Source organism: Amblyomma maculatum, chromosome 2 (genome assembly GCF_055883805.1).
Source record: "Amblyomma maculatum isolate TAMU_Amacu chromosome 2, ASM5588380v1, whole genome shotgun sequence".
NCBI lineage: Eukaryota > Metazoa > Arthropoda > Arachnida > Ixodida > Ixodidae > Amblyomma > Amblyomma maculatum.
This window is the reverse complement of record NC_139345.1, coordinates 35,056,980-35,079,222: the sequence shown is the minus strand read 5'-3', so window position 1 is coordinate 35,079,222 and position 22,243 is coordinate 35,056,980. Positions and strand designations below refer to the sequence as shown.

At 47.0% G+C, this 22,243-nt stretch overlaps 1 protein-coding gene across 1 annotated transcript in view; it reads right to left on the bottom strand.

The window, feature by feature from the left end:
• Window positions 1–22,243, bottom strand: part of LOC146198344 (solute carrier family 12 member 2-like) — an 85,174-nt gene that overhangs the window by 33,842 nt on the left and 29,089 nt on the right. The window lies entirely within an intron of this gene.

The following is a 22,243-nucleotide window of genomic DNA, read 5'->3' as shown; positions in this document are numbered from 1 at the left end:
AATTATTGGGTTTTGATAATTTAAGACAACCATTAGGATAAACGACTTTAAAAGTTATTCGTTTGACAAAGCTTGTTCCTTTTTTTGTGTGACCCCCGGCACTTAATCCTGAAAATGTCAATCTCTTTTTCCGCCTGGTGTCATCTTGATTTTCCACTTCTTTGCGCACGCTCACCGACTGATAGTGGCAACAGCTATGTATTCGATGTGGGGCTTTAAAAGAAAGATGCAAGTTAGCGCCTGCTCCGTCTACATCTGCGTCATCCGTGTCTATATTTTGCGCTATGTTTTCAAGAAATTGCTGCCAACTAGCCCAAACCAAACATCTGTTGAAATCAGTTCCACTGTGGAATAAATTTCACTGAGTTCTTCCAAACTGAACCAAATCCCAACTGCGCGTCTCTGCGCGGTCATCAATACACAGCGAGAAGGCCACGGGCAAACTGCAATTTTATGACGTCAGAAGTTACCATGACTTAAGTGTTTCCACAGCAAAAAAAAAAAAAAAGTGAAACAAATATAGGTGCAAGCAAAAACGTCACAATGAAGCCCGATTGTTTGGACCTTTGTAAAAGGCTTGTTACTAATCAGGGGGCAAAAACTATGGACGAAGAAACGGCATTTGTAAAAAGGCTCAGTAGACGGTTAAAAGAATATAAGGCACTGAGTGAGAGTAAGAAGTACTTAATAGTTCCGAGTCTACCGCAAGCGTTTGATTGAAACTAGCAACTAATAACTGAGCACTTCGCAATCACAGTGTTAAATAAACGTGGACTGAAGAACTGATCAAATGACTCCTTAGTTAATCATAAGCGTGCGTCACTTTCCTAGAAGAGAAAAAGGCGAAGCAGTGACGACGACGCATGCCTTTCTGTAATTCTAGGTGACTCCTGCCGGCGCTCTGCAATAAACGGAATGAAAGGGACAGAACAATAAACGGGACGTAAGGAACATACCCTTCTGTTGTGAATGGACGCAGCGCAGGGATTAGTTCTTGAATAGGCGAGTCGGATCCATAACTTCTGCGCGTCCTTAATCTAGTACGTCAACTCTGTTACAACTTGGCTGTTGTTATCCTCAACAGTCCTCGAATCACGCGTTAGATACCAATGCTTTCAAATCATGTCTTCCAGGTGGAGGAATGCCGAGCGGAATCGGCTCGTACAAGAGCTAAGGCGGTTTGCGTTTCAGCCACATTGTATGGCTCTCAATGCATACCCAGTGTTCCAGATCCCTTGAAGATCAGAAGGTTTTATTTCTATACCCTCTCCTATATGAGGGACTTGTACCAATGCTAAAGGGGCGTCACCACACGCCTTAGAAGTAGACAAAGGCTGTAAATCTCCCAGTTCTTCGATCACCCGATACAAATATGCGCATTCACGTTGGTCAACTTAATGGGCCAAGGCATGCACAGACTTTCCGCGCATCACATTTCTCGAAATGTCACTGCTACAGAATTGTCACAGCCGCACTAGCGGCGAACGGCAATCAGATACGAAAGTGTCAACATCGGGCACTACCGGCACATTCACGCGACTGCAGCGATCACCGTCGGCCTATTGTTCAGGGTGGCTGATTACAGAGGAATGGGAAGTCAGCGCGACAGGTGTGCACGTGCGACACGTGGAAAAACCATCTGACACGCAGTACATCTGTTCGGACCATGTTTTCAAGTGGACTAAGCTTTCGCCCATAGAAGCAGCGTCTGCTGACGATAAGCAAGAAGTCAGTAATTTGTACTTCTGTCCCAGAAGACCCAGAAAAATTGACCTTGATTGACCTTTGCGCGTCTCAGCATGCGTACGTTTGCCGCTCATCCGCTCGCCCTTCGCGCTCAAGGCGCATGCGCAATAACGCTAGTAATACGTGGCCTAGGTGGAAGACTTGCGTTTGACGAAGTCTTCACTTCCGAATTCAAAAATTCTAACGTCGTGGCCTCTCCTGTCTTCCTTCCTCAATGGTGTTTGTTTATGGGGTTTAACGTCCCAAAGCGACTCAGGCTACGAGAGATGCCGTAGTGGAGGACTCCGGAAATTTCGAACACCTGTGATTCTTTAACGTGCACTGACATCGCACACCACACGGGCGCCTTGCTTTTCGCCTCCATCGAAAAGCTGCCGCCGAGGCCGGGATTTGATCCCACGACATTGGGAACAGTAGTCGAGCTCCGTAACCACTGCGCCACCCCGGCGGGGCTCCTTCCTCCATGGTGTGTAAGCTGCGTTGGTTGTCTGCGACTACGCACGATTATATAATTTGTTTGCCGTGCTGTCTATAGGAAGTCTTCAATTTAAACATTTGTATCGTTGGACCGGCAATATTTTCGAGAGAATAGAATGTGCGTGGCAACATGTAAAACTAAACGAGAAGCTTGCGCAATCAGGAAGCACCCAACGAATAGCGAACCTTTTGGGGACAATACTGGCTTCAGAACACATATGTCGCACAAGTTTCTATTAGTGGCGCCTCCGACTGGTAATCCCATACGTTTCACGGAGTCTTAAAAATACGCCACCTTTGATAATTTTCATAGTTCCACAATCTGCTTAGGATGTCCACGGTTTCTCTTCATCAAATCATGGTTCAATGGGAAATAAACGGACTGCCCAGAAATGTTTTGTAATTCTAGTGTATTACAATGAGCAAGCCTAATTTGCATCCTCAATTGGCCCAGCCAGGCTTCAGCAGCGCCATCGCGTGTTGCTTATTTCAGGGACCAGTGTTGACCGGTACGGATGAGGGTCGAGCTCCACATCACATACCCTCGCACTCTGTGGAGTCCATTTTCTCCTCCTGGGTAATGCAAATTTTCAATTTGGAAAGCCCTCTTGTATAATCTTCTAACACGCTTGCAGTCGTCGTTTCTGGAACTGAAAGCAGTATATCCTACGCAACACTGTCGTGATTTATCTCAAATGGGTGAAGTTTTTCTCGGATTGTCTCTGCGAAACACCGCGGAGCATGCTTTATTGGATGAGTGGCGACATTTACAGAAAGCTCTGCTCGTGGACTTGCGTAAACTTCAAAGCCGGTAACCGAGAATATCGCAAGGGTTACGTAAACAGTTGATGGGCGTTGATGGCAGAGATGGGGTTGAACTTTATGTGGCCCCAATAAGATCGCACACTGCAAAACGTGTATTAAACGCAAGCCGGTATCTGGTGGCACTGCGCAGAGACAGACTTACTTTTTCTAGTGCGCAAAGTGTAATAATCTTTGTTTTCCATTCTCACAGCAATGAAAACAATGCGTGATTTAGTCTGCTAACTCAAAACGCAGTATCGGCAAGCTATGAGGTCAGTAACAAAGTACCAGTTTCACTTCCAAATGCAAGCAGTAAAGTAGTGAGGTGCCGCAGAGGACGCCCTTTCTCTACGGCTCAAGAATAGGGTAGGCGCTTATAGAAATATATCAGCTAATTAGTTAGGTTTGTCTGCACATAGGGTATAAATACAAGCACGACTAGTCTGAGCGTTCCCAGTTAAAATGCAAGTTAAGAACGTTAACCAGAGGAGCATCATGGTAGGCTTCCGTGCCCTCTTACACCGAACCCTACAATGATGATAAGAAGGTATTAAAATAAAATTTATAAGAAAAGAAGGTAATTAACAAAATTCGAGAATAAGATATGTGCGAATCTATCACTGTCTCGTACGAGTGTTTGGGTCTGCCGTCCAAAGTACCCACGAGCTCGACCACCTGACCGGAGGGTGTCAAGGAAATGAAGTCTACTCAGCATGTCCCGGAAACAGAGCGAGAGGGACAGAGAGAGATAGGCAGAGAAAAGGAAAAGCATGTATGTTGGCCAGTGAATAAATGCATAGCAACGCTACACGTAAGAAGACATAGGGGAGTGAGAAAGAATAGAAAAAGTTCGTTATATATGCAGGGTGTGATGTTGCCGTTCTGTCCATTAAAACAAAGGACGTCCACAGTCAGTCTGTAGTTTGTCACTCAAGCCATTTGCTAATAAAATTTCCCTCGTGACAACATGTTTAGTAATTTCTCATGACAGAGCAACAATGCTATAGCAAACGTATTTCTTGACGGGACACGCTTAACATATAATGTGCAGCCACCGCCTTTAAAATTCCAGGAATTACCTGTACTGAGAATATTTCAAGACAGATCCATGATTAACAGGCAGTCAGGGTATGCATACGGCACGACGAAAAGAGATTGAGACTATTTCCACGTTGATTAATACCATATATATGTGACATATCCATAACAACGAAGATTTCGAATGTTTTTGCACTAAAAAAGAAATCACGTGCAAGGTACAACAAGCGTACGTACGAGACCCGCATTCTTTTGATGCATTGAGTGCCATGGCAAAAAGAAAAAAGTACCCGGGGCAGGTGTGTTGTCTGTCATGATCTGCTCAGCTGCTTAACGTACAGATACTGAGCAGGCCTATTTTAGGGAACCGGAGTGGTGTGCTACAGAACGAAGGTGAAATCCTGGCTCATCTGAACAGTTACCTGAACAGTGTCAATAAAAGAATCAGTGGCCAGTAGCGGGTCGTTCTGTCTTCCTCCCTCGTGTCCGTCTTGTTTCGCGCTAACCTATTTTTGATCGAAAATACTCGCCCAGCAACAAGTTTTACTTCAGTATCTGAACAGTGCTTCTTCCGGCGAGATTGGTATGTTTATGTGCTAGCGCCCCAGTGAAAGTATTGTCCGCAGATGACAGGACCAGATTTGGGATTCCACTATTTTCTTTTTTTTTTTTTTTTTTTTTTTTTGCTCCTTAGAACTCCACCCGGACCTCCACAAAAAGCCTCCTCATGACCGAACGAAACGTCTAGTAGGATAATTCTCTTTGTACGCCCTGTACAACAACGATTTCTGATAATAAAGCGAAAGCCTTTAATGGCTCATGCTGTCGTGGACAAAATGTGTCCCGCTTTTGCGGCGGCTCTGATTGGCCGAGGCGGAATGACGTCATAGAGGTCTCGACCAATCACAGCACCATCACAATACGCGCGAATGCGTGCCTTCTATGACCATATGCCAATAAATGATTAATTAATGAATTAATGACTAATTATCTAAACAGATATTACTAATTATGACATGTTTATTTGCATAACTAATAGCCAATTAATTAAGCAATTAAGTAAACTATTATTTCACTACCTAACGACTAATTGATTAATGACTAACTGCTTAATTAATTAGTGCCAGCTGCGTAGCAGAATGCGACTCTCAGGCTTTCGCCTTTCACTACTTTAACCGCTAAGCGCCCTCGTAATTTTTTTATTGTTTCCGTCGGTACAAAAAGCGAGACAATCAAGCACTATACCAACATTGCTCCTGCTCAAAGTACGCAGCGCCCATGCAGTCTTGGCAACTATGCCTCGTGCGTCCCATTGTCGGCGCTGAGATACGCACACTTCGAGTGCCGAAGCCTGTAGCACAATCTCCGCCGCGTCGCTCGATGTCGAGGTGCGTAATGGATGTCCTCAATGAGGTTGCCTCATGCGTTCTCGCGAAGAATACGTGACTTTTGCTCAAGTACCGTAGGCACGTCAGTTGATAAGCCACCTCTGCTAGTAGCACGGTTCCAGTCCGCCTGTTTCGCACTATCTGTATACAAGCAAATACGACAGTGAGACCACCTACCGTCAAGCTGCAGGTTCAAGCATCTTACGCATCAGGAGCGTCGAGTTTTATTGAGAATGTTGGTTTCCTAACGACTGAACAGCAGAATTCATTTCACCGTCCAAGGTAAGAGATCACGGATTGCGGCGGTGATGCAAAACAAAATAATAATAAAAGATCATGACAAGGCATCAGGGAACTGGGCGCTCAGATCGCTTCCAACTCAATGTCCTTACGATGTTGCTTGCCTGTTAAACCACTAGTAGAAAAGGTCGACGTTATAAAGAGTTCTGTGAAAGCTTTGACTGACGGAATGGTAGATAGATGGATTTATTGAAAGGAAAAGGCAGAGAGGTTGGCCCGAATAATTCAAATCTGGCCTGCTACTCTACACTGGGAAAGGGGAAGGAGAGAAGAAAGGTCATGATGGGTGACGATGTGGGAGAAGGCATATGAAATATATATACAGACACAGCAGCTTGCTTTACAAACGTGAATCAAGTCCGCTGGCGCTCAAATAACGGCAAAGAGCGCGCACTGCCTGGACGCCCTTCCCCTTGTCCTGCCAAGCGCCCAGCAGCAGTTCCTCCGACAGAGGCCTCTTGTCCAAACGCTTCAAGGAAGCAGCTAGCACATTTATTTCGTTCGCATACTCTGGGCACACCAATAATACATGGTCCACAGTCTCTGGGATGCCACAAGTTGAACATTCCGGTGAGTCCATCTGTCCAATTAAATGTAAGTACTTGCGCGTGAAAGCCACGTTTAAACGAAGTCGATGTATCAAGCATGTCTGATGACGCGGCATATCACGCGGAACATTAAATTTAAATGTTCGATCGAGCCTTCTTAGACGGATGTGTCGGGCGTCTGGTTGAACCCAGTAAGCTGCTGTAGCAATATTCATATAACTCTTTTGAAGACACGTCGTATCCGCCCTTGAAAAAGGCACAGCTGTTTGGAAGCCATTGATGAGTGCGCTTTTCGCTTCAACATCGGCCTGCTCATTCCCATGGAGGCCGCAGTGGGCAGGAATCCATTGAAACATTATCATGTGGCCTTGCAGCCGGGCAGATGTGATGAGCTCCATAATGTTTAGTGCCAGGGACTGATAGACAGTGTGGCGTAAGAAGTTTTCCAAAATTTGTAATGCAGTCTTCGAGTCCGTGAATATACACCATTTTTGAGGTGGTTCCCCACATATATAGCGAATAGATTCCCGAATGGCTACAAGTTCGGCAGCGGTTGATGTAGAGGTATGTCCCAAAGCATTATTTGGAGTAATGAATGAAAGTAAGTTGACAGACGTGAATCAAAGAGCAAGTAGTACAGTGCACCTAACAAGTACCGAGTAGGCTAACTCCTAGAGCGATCTCTGTAAGCCAGCAGATCTTAGCCCTCTCAAACAGAAAAAAAAAAAACGCATAAAGAAGCACGAACGATGCCACCAATCTCTGTGCGATTCACGTTCTGGCGTGTTTCGAGGCCGTTGTTGACGTTGTCATCCGCATTTTACAAACAAACAAAAACGTATCCGTGTACTCGTAAAACTCCCTTGGTCATGTGATGTGGCTCACGGACGTGTTTGATTAGTGAACCGTGTGCCGTGCTCCTTACTGCCGGCTGACAAGAACGCGCACTCCAGACGTGTTGACCTAAAGAAGGCTCGTGCCCCCGAAAGGTAGCCACCACTTGACGTATCCATCTCTAGCTGTATCTCTTCGCACAAAGAAAAAGCGAAAAAAACAACAACTGCTATCACTTTCTCCATCATCGTCACCATTGAAGTGTAGCCACCATGGGTTCTTCCCAACAAGATATGAGCAAGAAATATTCCGCGTTCTTCAGTCCCTTTGTCACACATTCTTCCTGACCTGACAATGTTCCGAAGGCAGCACCATCTTTGTCTAAGTTAGCGTACTGCTCACAGCTACTTGCATTATTTTTTTAGATGCCTGCCTTTAATCTCGGGCTGTGCTGAGCACGCCCTGCGTCTCAAACGACTGCCGCCTAATCCCACAACGGTTCTAATTGGACAGCGGCGTCCGACTTATGGCGGCAGTTCATTCATCAGCATTCACGGCCACCATATGGGAAGTAATCTTCCTTTGAAGCACGAGCGCTCATGCATGAATTTAAAATTTTATTGCGGTTTATTGCGTGTGATCTGTTACTGTATGGATTACGCACTGAATCCCGGGCACGTGGAACTATATTGCCACCTAGCGTTGCCAGGTGGCGCATGACTGAGGTGAAAAAGGAGGACGAAGTTGAAGAGGACGACAAAGTGTCGCTTACACGTTTGCGTCTGTGCTGCTGTGTTCTTGTGTCTGGGCTACCCCCTGCTATCATTGGTATCCTTAGTCACCATGTACGTGACATTCTGGTGGAGCTGCTGGGTAAAACGATCGCCTATGCAAGAATCTCCATCTACAAGACGTCGCGCCAGCCCTGTACCATTGGACACCCCCGTGCATCGCTCCAGTCGACGGCTCCAGGGACTGTCTCCGGAGTTTCAGCCAGCACCCGCCGCCATGACATCTAGTGCTCCTGCGCAGCAGGTGACGGGCCTCGCACCGGCCTGTAACTACACCTTGCAGGCCCCTCGGGTACCGAAGACTTTCCATGGGGACCTCTTTGAGGATGTGGAGGATTGGTTCCTTCAGTTTGAACGTGTCGCTGCATTCAACCAGTGGGACGATGCTGCCAAACTAAGGAACGTCTACTTCAGCCTTGAGGACGGCGCCCGTATCTGGTACGAGAACCGAGAGCAAGCTTTAACTTCGTGGCGGGAATTCCGTCGTCAACTGCTCGAGGCTTACACTAGCGCAGATCGTCGCGAGCATGCAGAACGTGCCATTCACTCTCGCATCCAAAGGCCGAATGAGAGTGTCCAAGCATACGTCGAGGACATGACGCGCCTCTTCAGGCGAGCCGATCCCGCCATGTCCGAGGACAAAAAGGTCAGGCACTTGATGCAGGGTTTGAAAGAGCAGTTGTTCGCAGGCCTTGTGCGAAACCCACCCTCGACTGTAAACGGATTCCTTGCGGAGGCCACCACAATGGAAAAGGTGCTACACCAACGTGCCGTGGCTTATGACCGACCTTTTCATACACGCACAACCGCGGAATCATTTGCATCTTCAGAGCGGCATCCCGATGCATTGCGCGAACTGATTCGCAGCGTCGTGCGCGAAGAACTAAGCAAGTTCTGGAGCCCTCTGCAGCAATCGCCATCTTCCGTTTCTGCTATAGTGCGGGAGGAGGTGCGGCAGGCACTCAAGAGCCCTCTTTCGCCTGTAGTTTCGAGCCCGCCATTGCTGTCGGGGACCGACAATCGTCCCACATATGCGGAAGTTCTGCAGAGTCAGGCTCCCCCTTCACCACCGCCCATTCTCGCGTCACCTACAGTTCCGCTGCCCTCGGTGCAGCCAGTGCAGAACTTCGACAATCGCCCGCTGCCCCGACGCAAAGCCGACATTTGGCGCACGCCTGACCGCCGTCCGCTTTGCTTCCACTGCGGTGAACCAGGACATCTCTACCGGGATTGTCCGTACCGACGCCTCGGTCTCCACGGCTTCCGCATCGACTCGCCTCCTCCCCGGTTTGGTCAACGGCCCCGAGTTATTGAGGAGTACCTGGCGGAGCAGCGTTCATCTCGTTCGCAGCGTCAGCCCCGCTCCCCTTCGCCAAGGCGCTCCTCCTCGTTCACTCACGGTTCCTCGCGAGAGGACCAAGGCCGCTCGTCTAGCCCTGGTCGGGAAAACTGAAAACAGCGACCTTCGGGGGCGAGGCCGCTGGTAGTCGCTGCGTTGAAGACCTCCCGTCGCCGCCGCTTCGATCCGACCGCGAGCTGCTGGTACCGTCACCTAGGGAAGCAAAAAGCGTTTCTCTGGACCTTCCGGTTATTTTAGACGGTCGCACTACGGTCAATGCTTTAGTGGACACCGGTGCCGATTATTCAATTTTGAGTGGTCGCATGGCGACTGTTTTGAAGAAGGTGCTCACTGCTTGGCCAGGTGTGTGCCTTCGAACCGCCGGCGGTCATATAGTTACTCCAAAGGGGATGTGCACGGCTCGCATTCAGATTAACGGACGTACGTTCGTCGTTAGTTGCGTTGTTTTAAGTGACTGCTCCCGTGACCTTATCCTCGGCATTGACTTTCTGCGGGAGTACGGAGCAGTTATCGACCTGCGAAATAGACTCGTCACGTTTTCGATGGGACAGTCTACCGAACAAGATAGTAGCAGTCCTTGCAATAACGCACTTCGTGTTTCCGCTGAGAGCGTCTCGCTGCCGCCGCGAAGCAGTGCTCTTGTGGAAGTTACCTGTGACGATTTCCGTACCGGTGATGCTGTAGCGGAGGCGAACCATACACTCCTGCTTGCTCATGGCATTTGCGCTCCTCGAAGTTTATTGTCGTTTCACAATGGCCGGGCTGCACTCCTTGTCACAAATTTTTCTAATGAGTACCGACACTTGTTCCCGGGGACTGCTATCGCTTTTGCTGACCATGTTGCGCACGATCCGGTCTGTTTTGCATCCACGGCAGTAGAAACTAACGAGCCATCTCTTGACAACATCGACATTAACTGTCACTTGTCAAAGGAGAAACGGCGGGCTTTAGAACAACTGCTGCTAGACTTCAAGCACTGCTTTGCTTCTTCCTCGAAGGTTCGTCAAACGCCCATTACACAGCATCGCATCATTACTTATGACGACGCTCGCCCAATACGACAGCAGCCTTATCGTGTGTCTGCCAAAGAACGAGAAGTGATCCAGACGCAAGTTCAGGAGATGCTGGATGATGGTGTTGTGCAGCCTTCACAAAGTCCGTGGTCTTCACCAGTTGTCCTTGTCAAAAAGAAAGACGGCACTCTTCGATTTTGCGTCGACTATCGAAAATTGAATAATGTGACAAAGAAAGATGTATACCCGTTGCCGCGCATCGATGACTCACTCGACAGATTGCGACGTGCGAAGTATTTTTCATCTATTGATTTAAAAAGCGGCTATTGGCAAATCGAAGTAGACGAAAGAGACCGAGAAAAAACCGCATTTGTCACTCCAGATGGCCTATATGAATTCAAAGTACTTCCATTTGGATTGTGCTCTGCCCCAGCTACATTCCAAAGGATGATGGACACCGTCCTCACTGGCCTCAAGTGGCAGATCTGTCTTGTGTACTTGGACGATGTAGTTGTTTTTTCCGAAACATTTGATCAACACCTCGAACGCCTTCGAGCTGTCCTGGAAGCCCTCCGTTCTGCTGATCTCACGCTGAAGACCCAGAAATGCCACTTCGGGTATACAGAACTCAAGTTCCTCGGCCATGTTGTAAGCGCTGATGGGGTGCGCCCGGATCCCGATAAGACTGCTGCCGTCGCACGATTTCCCGTTCCAGCTAATAAGAAGGCTGTTCAGCGCTTCCTCGGCCTGTGCGCATATTATCGGCGTTTCATTGCGGACTTTTCTCAGATCGCAGAACCTCTGACGCGCCTTACAAGGAAGGACACCTCCTTTGTGTGGAACTCTGAGCAGCAGATGGCCTTCTCTTTGCTTCGTGAGCGCCTTCAAACATCCCCTGTTCTGGCGCACTTCGATGAAGCGGCTGACACTGAGATACACACTGACGCCAGTAGTATCGGTCTTGGCGCGGTCCTTGTTCAGCATCAAGACGGGTTTGAGCGAGTAATAGCCTATGCCAGCCGCACTCTCTCTCGTGCCGAAATGAACTATTCCACCTCAGAAAAGGAATGCCTGGCGGTCGTATGGGCTACTATGAAGTTTCGTCCCTATCTTTACGGCCGGCCATTTAAAGTCGTCACCGACCATCATTGTTTGTGCTGGCTGGCAAATCTGCGAGACCCATCTGGACGACTTGCACGCTGGAGTTTACGTCTTCAGGAGTTTGACATAACCATTGTTTACAAGTCCGGCCGCAAACACGAAGACGCCGACACGCTGTCACGAGCACCCGTTGACACTGGCGATACTACAGCCGATGACGATAGCGGTTTTCTAGGAGCCCTCAGCGCATCTGAGCTCAGGGATCGACAAAGAGCTGATCCAGACATCCTTCCACTCATCGATTATCTGGAAGGGCGTGATACGATTCTGCCTCGACACCTATCTCGGCACCTTGGTTCCTTCTGCATACGGCAAGGCGTATTGTATAAAAGAAACTCCCAGAGCCAAGACAGAACTTACCTTCTGGTAGTGCCATGCGAGCTCCGTGAGGATATTCTCCTTGCTTGCCATGATGAACCAACGTCTGGTCATTTGGGTTACTCACGGACGCTTGCTCGCGTCCGCAACATGTATTACTGGCCAGGACTTTCCGCAGCAGTGAAACGCTATGTACGAAGCTGTCGCGAATGCCAGCGCCGTAAAACACCGCCCCAGAAGCCTGCCGGATTTCTCAAGCCCGTTAAAGTACCCCGCATTCCGTTCGACCAAATTGGAATGGATCTCCTTGGCCCTTTCCCTTTGTCGCAGGCCGGAAACAAATGGATAGTAGTCGCTACTGACTACCTGACTCGATACGCTGAGACAAAGGCAATCCCTCATGCCACAGCTTCCGAAGTAGCAGAGTTTTTCATGCACAACATAGTCTTGCGGCATGGCGCCCCTTCCTACGTCATTACCGACAGAGGGACAGCTTTCACATCACAGCTGATCGACCGCATATTTGAGCTGAGTTGCACGACCCATCGCAAAACCACAGCGTACCATCCACAAAGCAATGGCCTTACAGAAAGATTGAACAAGACGATTGCGGACATGTTGGCAATGTACGTCGATGTGCAGCACAAGACCTGGGACGAGGTGCTGCCGTACGTTACATTTGCGTATAATACAGCCTTACAAGAGACAACGCGCTTCACACCATTTCGACTTGTTTACGGACGCGAAGTTCAGAGCATGCTCGATTCCATGCTCCCGTGCCCAGATGATGACCAGCTATCCTCAGATGCCCAGCAATATGCCATCCGCGCTGAGGAAGCCCGCCAGCTCGCCCGTGTGCACATTGGGCAGCAGCAGACCAGTGACGCGCACCGTTACAACCTCCGGCACCGCCAGGTTGACTACAAGCCTGGAGATCAAGTCTGGGTATGGACACCAGTTCGCCGTCCAGGCTTGTCAGAGAAACTCCTTTCCCGCTACTTCGGGCCGTACAAAGTGTTGCGCCGTGTGAGTGACCTTAGTTATGAAGTTATCCCAGACGGTGCCACACAACCAAAACGTCGAAAGCACAGCTCGGACATTGTGCACATTGTGCGACTGAAGCCGTACTACCACCGATAGCGTATGGCCACCCGCTGTGACCACTCTCTTGCTTTTCACACCATTTTTACCGGCCCTTCTCATTTTTTTCCGGAGGGAGGGGGTAATGCCACCTAGCGTTGCCAGGTGGCGCATGACTGAGGTGAAAAAGGAGGACGAAGTTGAAGAGGACGACAAAGTGTCGCTTACACGTTTGCGTCTGTGCTGCTGTGTTCTTGTGTCTGGGCTACCCCCTGCTATCATTGGTATCCTTAGTCACCGTGTACGTGACAATATATAGGTCGAAAATCGAAAAAACCTGTCTGTGATGGAGCACGAATGTTTAGAATGAAATGCGTGACTGTGCTGAGACCATCAGACTGAAATACATAGCACAAGCATTCAAGTTCACTCTCGGCATCGAACTTGTTTATCGCCTGAAATCAGAAGAAAAGTAGAGAACTGTTTCTACCACGATATAAGTACGGTTGACTTCGAACGCTTAAAGTTGAATATCAAAAACTCAAATGGTCTTTTGTGTACTACCATGCATCATTAAACATCGATGCAGAGACAATGTCCTATGTCGAAAAGGCCAGCCGCACTGCGTACAGAACTTTTGAATAAACTCGTCTCGCAAACCTAAGAAACGCGAGACATTCATTCGTGCCGCAAAAACAAACGTTTCTGTGCGAAAAATAAAGCTCCGGTGTGAACAGCAGTTTCAGTTGCCGCGGGCCAATGCCCGCCTCTGTCGGTATCACCACTCCAATCTATAAATGACATCCACGATGTTCTACTATAGTGATTGCATACGGATGAAAAGATGTCATCGTACCATGGTAAGAAACAGAAGGAACACCTAGAACGCAGTGCAATGCACGATCGCACAAGTGCTAGAAAAAGAAAGCCCCTGCAGCAGATGACTCAGGCTGTTAGACAAAAGTCCACCAAAAAGTCTAGTGCAGATGATTGCTACAGAGACTGCAGCAATGTATTTCAATGAAAAACAATGAACGATCCATAACCTTGTTCTCCGAATGCGACAGTGGAACAAACGAAAATTTGCTTTTTTCCAAATTGTAACCCTCCTGTTCTCCACTCCTCCTCCCCCTCCTCTTTCCTGCTTACGGGTCCTTGGGCAAAGTGGGCTACATCTGAATAACGAATCTGAGACTGAGCAGTGAATATCATGTAGAAATATTTCCCTGATAAGACAGCGAAATGAGGCACCAACATTTCAGGCCCATTGTAGCGGCTCTACTGTTAACATCTGGCCAACGCATATCGATAAAAGTAACCACGGTGATAGGTGGAAGAATTAAACGACAGGGAGCAGACCAGACGACCTTTTGCAGCTTAATCACATGATGGGAGTTCCCTCCTGGAGGCCACACGCAGAAAAAAAAAGTTTGTCTTTACAAAAAACAGTGTTTTCTACCTTAAAACACTGACACTTAGAGCGAACAGATGATAAATTCACGGCAAGAGACCCACCGCGTTGCTTTCCAGCGCAATGTTATTTGCTCTCCAAATATTTTTACTAACTCGCGAAGAGTTTGAACATAGTGACTGTTGCAAAAGAAAAACGCACACAGAAGGTAATAGGACACAGAGCCTTAGCCACTAAGAGCCGTAAAAAAAAAGAAGAAAAGAAAAGAAATGGCCGTGGCAGACTGCATATACTTGGAGACCAGATTAGCCTAGCTGATCGATAAAACAAAAGTAGGACAAATAAATCGACGGTAGCAAAACCACGGGTCAAAGACAAAGGCGGTTCGAGATAAGATGGCGTCGTAGGCGCCGATACGGTCGTGCTCGCTCACTTGACCCCCCACTGGATCCAAGGCCAGAAGAATTCCTAATGGAACCCGGCGCCACAACTGCGCTGTGTGTCTGCCAGACTCCTTGCGTCGTCCCCGGGCCTTATGCCCTCAGCCCGCCACCCCTCTTCCACTCAAGTTTCTTCTTCCTCACTCAATTAAGCACGTTTTTTCTCGCCCTTCAGCATTACCCCCCCCCCCCCCCCCTTTCCATTCTTCAACTCGCTGCGGGTCCGTAAAGTTCTAGCATGATGAGTCGCGTCAAAATATTCGCCACACTGCACCGCCACCACCATCATCAGCAGTATGCCTCCACATTGAGGACGCACAGTTAAATATGACCTATTCGTACGAGACTTGAGTTTCAAGACCAAAAAGATTTCCCCTGCCCATCATCGTTTACACGCTCGTGGGCGTGAACATTTGGCTCGGGTTTATAAAAAGGCTCGCAGAGGGCTCTCGCGAAGTGTTGAGAGCCTCCTTCTGTCTGTGCCAACTCTCAAGCCTAAGCGAAGTCGTATATATCGTAAACATGTCAACCGAGCACAACAAGCGACGATCCACTCATTGCGCGGGAGAAAATCCGCATGGGTCGGGTAGGACTTCCTAGAGTGCAGCTTCCTACACGCAGAAAGATAAAGTGCCGGTGATCGAACGGATCAGATTAACCGTCGTCGCGGCTATCCTATCCGCGGTTCGGTTTTGACGGTGGCAAAACAAACGAGAGAAGATATATCCATGCCGGCTTACGATGTCCTCAATCTTCCCGTTGTGAATAACAGCAATCACGCCGGCGAAAAACATTGTGAGGAACTATGCCGTTCTGCTATCTTGGCTCGATGCCTCGAATCCGCTTTGTGGACACAACGAATCAGAAAGTAGGACGACCGCGGATAGGCGCGTTTCCTATGTGCTCAAAGCAGGCGCAACAAACATATTGATGCCCCCCCCCCCCCCCCCCAAAAAAAAAAAAAAAAAAAAGGTTAGACATTTATCTCACGACAACCAATTGGATTCAGCGCCAAAACTGCGTTGCTCATTGCTTTAATCGACGTCGTAGACGGTTGTTCAATTTCAATCGCAATTATTCACGCGCATGATGCAAGGCCAAGGTCTAAATTTGGGACATCACTCGCTGTGGTTATGTAGACAATACCTTTACAACTTCATTGTGCTTTTATTCATCAATGGTTACTCAATAGAGTGTGTTTACAAGTAAGAAATTGATATCCCGGTCAGAACACAAGCTTAAGCGATTTCCATGCTTAAATGTTTAAAACGACAATGTTTTTCAGCTCTCGAAGTGTTATCGCAAATATCTTGTGTGGCAGTTATTTTCGCCGATCGGTGATCTTTTTTTAAATATAAAATGGACACAAAAAAATATGCGAAAAATATAGATTAATTATAGCTGTACATCCAGCCGCACCCCGGTGGAAATCAGTTTATTGATGCACAAAAATCTAGAACATAGCAGCCCATACAAGCTTGAGAACAGGTTAATGCATTAGCATGTGTAAGGAACAATGGGCTCAATTAGATTTTAAAATTAGTTTGTGACGTGTGCCGAAGCGTCTCGGGCCGCATAACTATACAAATGAAAATTAATCAGAGCTTTGTGTAAGGGATTAGATGGCCATTTTTTTTTTTTTTTTTCAGCATACACATTCCGGGAGTACCCTCAAGTTTCAACAGAAAGCGAGTAGTTCTCAAAGCAAGCTCTCTCAAGACAGTCAAGACCCTCTGCAACTTTATGGGAGACATTATCAGTAAAAAATCATTTTTTTTTTCTTATAATAGCAGTTTACTGTCGGAAACAGGCTAAAAATACTGCAGCGGAGGAGAAGGGCACCCATTTCACGGTATCTTGGACGACCAGCCGACGCCAAAGAGGACGCTCGAAACGCATAGAATTCCGCAGCTCAAAGAACGAGAAAGAGAAAGAAACCCGTTGAGAAGAAAATTCGCCACGGTGGCATCTGGACGAATGGCGCCCGCATTCCACTTGGCACGGCTATGGTGTTCTATAGCACGGCAGAGACGTTGTCGCCGCCAAGCCATTCTCTGTCGGCCGCGAGCAGTAAAGTAATTCTCGCGAAAAAGGGCGCCGACACTTTACGCCCATGAAATGGCAGCTTTGCATAACATGCCATATAGTCTGGCCTGGAGGTCAAGTATATTGCCCGTCATCAGCACACGCTCGCCCGCAAAGGGAATTATCGCAGCATTTACCCCCCCCCCCCCCCCCCCCCCCCTCAAAAAAATGTAGCCAGTACCGCCTCTTCTGAGCAAGTGTTTCACTTGTGTCAGAATGTACCTGCCAGAAACGCTTGTTTAGTGATCTCGAATATGCAATCTATACTCACTTAGTCAAATTTTGCTGAATTTGCAGTACTACTATCATACTTTCAAGTCAGCAGTTTTAGATTCAGCTTAAACTCACTTCTGAATTTCTTGGTGCAATCCTCTAAACTCTCCTACCGATTTGACAGCTTCAATATCAATGAATCCGAAACGGACTTAGATCGAACGCCCTCACGCTTGGTTGACAAATGACAAGAAAGCGCTGTCATAGCAACTAGGCCCGGGAGGCCTCGTTTATCTGTACAAATGAATACATTTTACTTGTTCTCTTTCGGACGCCAATTTCTTAATGAGAAGTGACCTTTTGATTAACCTGAGCATAACCAGGATAATGGAGCAATTAGCGCGCATTTAGAGCCTTCTGGTAGTTTTTTTTTTTTCTTTTTTTTTTCCTTTCCTCAAGTTCAGATCTGTATATATTTTCTCGCTGTAGATCATGAGCTCCATGATGGAGCCTTCCAGTTTGCGCTGTTCTTGATTCTTGATATGCAAATATCCAGCGGTCAATACAAAATATCAATATAAAATAGCCCCTATCAATGGTCACTCATAAACGTTCGATCTTTTCCGCAGAGACAACGAAAAACATGGTCGTCTTTCGCTGTTTTCATGTTGATAAAAAGGCATAATTGCTGCCAGTGTGTCCTTCTTCCTTTATTTATATGCTTTATTGCTATATTTCAATCTTACTGCACTTTCTTCATCTTATATTTCCTCAAAACCGCACTAGGACGACCTCACAAAGAAAACTACGTGGGTATACAACCTGACGGCGTAAAACAAAAGTCGTAAATAACAGTTCTATGAGTACGGCTTTTAAAGCGCCTCTCTTGATCGACACGTCAACCACCAACCCCGTGACATACTCGCATAAGAACATACTGAGAACGGTTGCCTACATTTATCACTTTGTCACATAAAAAAGTTTAAGTCAGCTTATGGTCTCCAGTAAAGGTGAAAAAAAAAAATCACAAAAATAGCATCCCATTCAAGTAAGTAATTAAGGAATAAAAACGTCGAATGTGCACATTGCAACTGATTTTGGTAGCGTGCAACCTTCCTTATCTTTTTCAACCGCCACCAAAACCACGGAAGTAAAAAGTAGAGCCCATATCAGTTATGGGGCCCTTCTGTACATATTGCGCTTTCTACCTCGATAACACATTAGTATAAGGTCTTTAAAAGGGTGCTGTTGTCCCTATTTAAGGACACGCCTAAAGGGCCAAACTGTTGGATCGGTTAACCGTTAACTCTGAAATCAAGAAAGTGTGTATGTATGTATGTGCGGATCACTGTTCTTCGAGTGATTTGTAATCTGGTATGATTAACGGAAGATACAAATTTCACTTGTATTTCTTTCTGTTTCATATAACCTTTCATTCATCTCGAGGAGCTGAGTAAGGGGCTGAGGGGCTGGCTTTAGAATGGATAATTCTGGAGCAGAATGTATAATCGAAATTTGAAGTAGAATACATGCAAAAGCACTGGTTTTCAATGTGAATGCCCTGGTCCCAATTAAGCCGGGGCTTTGGCAGTAACATATTTGATGGGCTAGTAGTATGAAATAACGAATGCGCAACCAATGAAATATTGTTATGCGCCTTTCATACGAGCGACTTGTAAATCGGTCGACTTGCTTTTGCTGCGCTCAGTTCGATTAAATGCCACAATAATCTATGAACATGAACAGCAGAGTTCGTTTCTGCCTCGCTGAGGTCAATCTTCGAGACGGTTCTACAACCAAAACAGAGCGCGAATAGAAATTGCATGCAACCCGCACACCTCGAAGGATCTTTATACAGTACTGCCCGCCAAAGTTCCCCACATCCGCACAAACTGAACCATAACATTGGATACATCAGGTGTCTTAGTAAAACGCAACGATGTTTTTTTTTTTTTTTTTTTTTTTTAATATGATGCGTCCTAGCTCCAAAGACACCAGATGAAAGCAGCTTAGAGTCGCATGGCCTACTGTAGTATTTTTTGTTCTCAAAAATTTATTACTTAGCAAAGACTAATTACCTAACTGTTCAAATATTGACTTCCTACATAATCAAAATGTCAACGTATATGTTGTGGATTGTCCTTAAAAATAGCTTTTGCATCAAAGTCCTTCTCTTACCTGGAGGTCTTTCTCTTTATCGGCCTTCAAAAGTTAACTCATGAAAAAAAAGCTTCCATGTGACAGCGGTGCAACTTCAGTGCCCCGAATGCGCTTCAGAGGTTTGGTTTGTGAGGTTTACCATCCCAAAGCGACTGAGGCTATGGGAGACGCCATAGCGGAAGACTCCGGAAATTTCGACAGCTTTTGTTCTTTAACGTGCACCGACATCGTACAGCACAAGAGCGCCTTTCTTTTCGCCTCCATCGAGAAGTGAGTGCCGCTGCTGAGATTAAATTCCGCATCCTTGGGCCCAGCAGTCGAGCACCCTAACCACTGCTTCACCGTGAGAGGGCCGGTTGGGAAGAAGGTATGGGCACATTGCACTAATGGCGGTCTGAATGGTATCCCTGTACTCTGATGAAGTCAGCGAAACGTACGGTCGCGGATAGATTAAAATGGTCCACGCTTTCGGATTCAAACACTTCTGTGCAGTCATCTAATAGAAATAAGTTTGCTGTCCTAGCATGCAAAAACAAAACTAAATATGACAAGCGTATGCAAAAAGCATGCGTTATGTTTTGCTAATTAACCCGTGAGAAGACTGACCGCCAAAGCGTGGTCTATATTCTTCTGTTCGCGACTGTACATGTATATTCAGAAGAAAAAAAAAAACTAACTTAAAGGTCGCTTACGATATCCCTTAAAAGTGAAAGGCGATAGCGCCTTTTCCTTATTTCCCTCTTTCTCTTTTACTATGCGCCACTGCAGTACTCATAAGCATGCTGCTACCACCGCAACACATTTTTTAAGCCCTCTTTTAATACGCTTGAAGCAACGTGCCTTTGTGACTTGTGTAGCCTGCTCGTTCAGCAGGCTTAGGGCCTGGGCTCCCACGACAACCAACACTGTTGCGTGCGCGCGAACCACGTAAGCGCGTTGTTATCTCACACTGGATGTTTGTGCGTACTCTCCGGCTATCGCTGATCTGATAGCCCATGCTGGCTTTAAGAGACCGCTTGCATGGGTCCACCGCGCCCAGTATGCAACTTGCTTTTATCACTAGAATATAAACGCTCCTATCATGCTCTGTCTACGCCGCCCAGTACTTACATTTTCTGAAATATGCCTATTCCGAACGTCTTCACGAAGTCTTACTTCCCTTCTCTCCCTTCCCGTCCCTTGAAGAGTTGACTTCACTTTCAGAATCTCAAATCATTATTTTCGACGAAACCCGGATGCCACCTGATTTTATATGTCACAAGCTCCTTAACGTTGTAACGATACTGAATATGATTTCCCCTATTCTCCCCTATGATGCTTTACGTGCGCACTGAGCGACAGATGTCAGCCAGCAGCAATTTACCTGATACCTCACTTTGAACGCCAATAAATAAAACTTCGTAAACCCCACCTTGATGCAATCAGCGCAGCTAGCGGTGTCTCAAGACGATCTACAACCTTTGAATTGCCTCTGTTCATGAATGCACTAATTAAGAAGTTAGCTAATTTGTCAAAAAGTAAATTTTTGAAAAGTAGAAACACTGCAGACTAGGCCTGGCGAACCTTTACAGTTCTCAGTTGATTGTACTAGGCTAGAACTTTCCGTCTTTTCTTTTAAAAGCTCGGCTACTTTTAGGTAGCACACCCGATATAGTCAAATAGGAGTCCAATTGTCCACATCAGGACCTCTTGCTGAGGCACTGGGTACTTTGTACCACATTTCAAAACATATAGGTACTTTATGCCTCTGCTATACCTGTAGATACTTCGTACCTCATTTTTGCATTACAGTCTTATGAATAAATCATATGAAGTGGAATATTTCTTTTTCGGTCCCTAGAGGACAGGAAGTTATTGAGCCTATAAATCTAAGGCATCTTTCAGTGCTTTTCTTCATAAATAAACCCAATTCTCTCCATGGTGCACCACATTCAGCTGATTTTGGCTCAAACCAGTGAGCCATTCTCGTTTTCTGCCTTCCGAAAAATATCCTAGTAAAAAAAAAAAAAAAAAAAAAAAAAAAAAAAAAAAAAAAAAACGAAAAAGAACTCTAGCTCCGAACTGTATGTACTGTGCAGACTGCACCTGTACAAACGTCCCCACGCCTTTTCACAACGCTCAAGCGGCTCGTTTTGGTGCCAGTTGACGTTTAACGCGCCCTGAATCTTCACTATGGGCGCATTAGAAGCAAGTCATAGTCCATGTGACTCTATATGCCACCCCATTCTTGTGCTGTAAACACGTAGAGCACTGTACAAACGTCAACAGCAGTAATTCAATTGCGGCACTTCATTTACACCACCTTGCAGACAATTCAAGCGAGCCACACTCGTGGCAGTCATAAGATTATCAGCTGGAGCCCGACGGTGTTCTATTGATGTGTACGCGAGTGTGGGAGCAGCGGTCGAGGCAATCATTGGGGGGTTAAAAGTTAAATTGGTTCACAGGAAGGGAAAGGCGCAGTAACTGTCACACTTGCTCTGTGGACACCCGAACCGCGCCGTAAGGGAAGGGAGGAAGGTGGGAATGAAAGTGGAAAGAGAGAAAGAGGAGCCGTAGTGGAGGGCTACGGAGTAATTTCGACCACCTGGGGATCTTTAACGTGCGCTGACATCGCACAGCCGGAGACGCACTTGGCAGGCTCGACAGTGTTGTCGTGGTGAAGGTGGGACGTTGGAAGCGAACAACCATTTATCACTGTGGCGGCCGCTTTTTGCTGGCCGCCTCGTAAAGCAATAACGATAGACCACCGCGCCTTCCGCACGGCGTCGCTGATGGTTGTGAAATTGGCCCGGGCAAACGAAGACGAAGTGGGTTCGCCCCACAGACACAAAGTGGAGGGACCTCGCGACTCAGCCGCGCCGAAGAGGAGCATAACGACGAAGGGGGCATTTACTGACTGAACGAGGACGAAGGCTCGGATTCCCGCTTAGGAGAATGGCATCGAAAGAGGTTTTTCCTTCCTTCGTCCGTTGTTTTGCTGGTTCGCTTCAGTCCTGGTGATATATTTCACCGATGCATCTGGCTGCTTTGTTGTAGCCGTGACGCCGCTTTGGGAACGTCAAATGAACGCAGC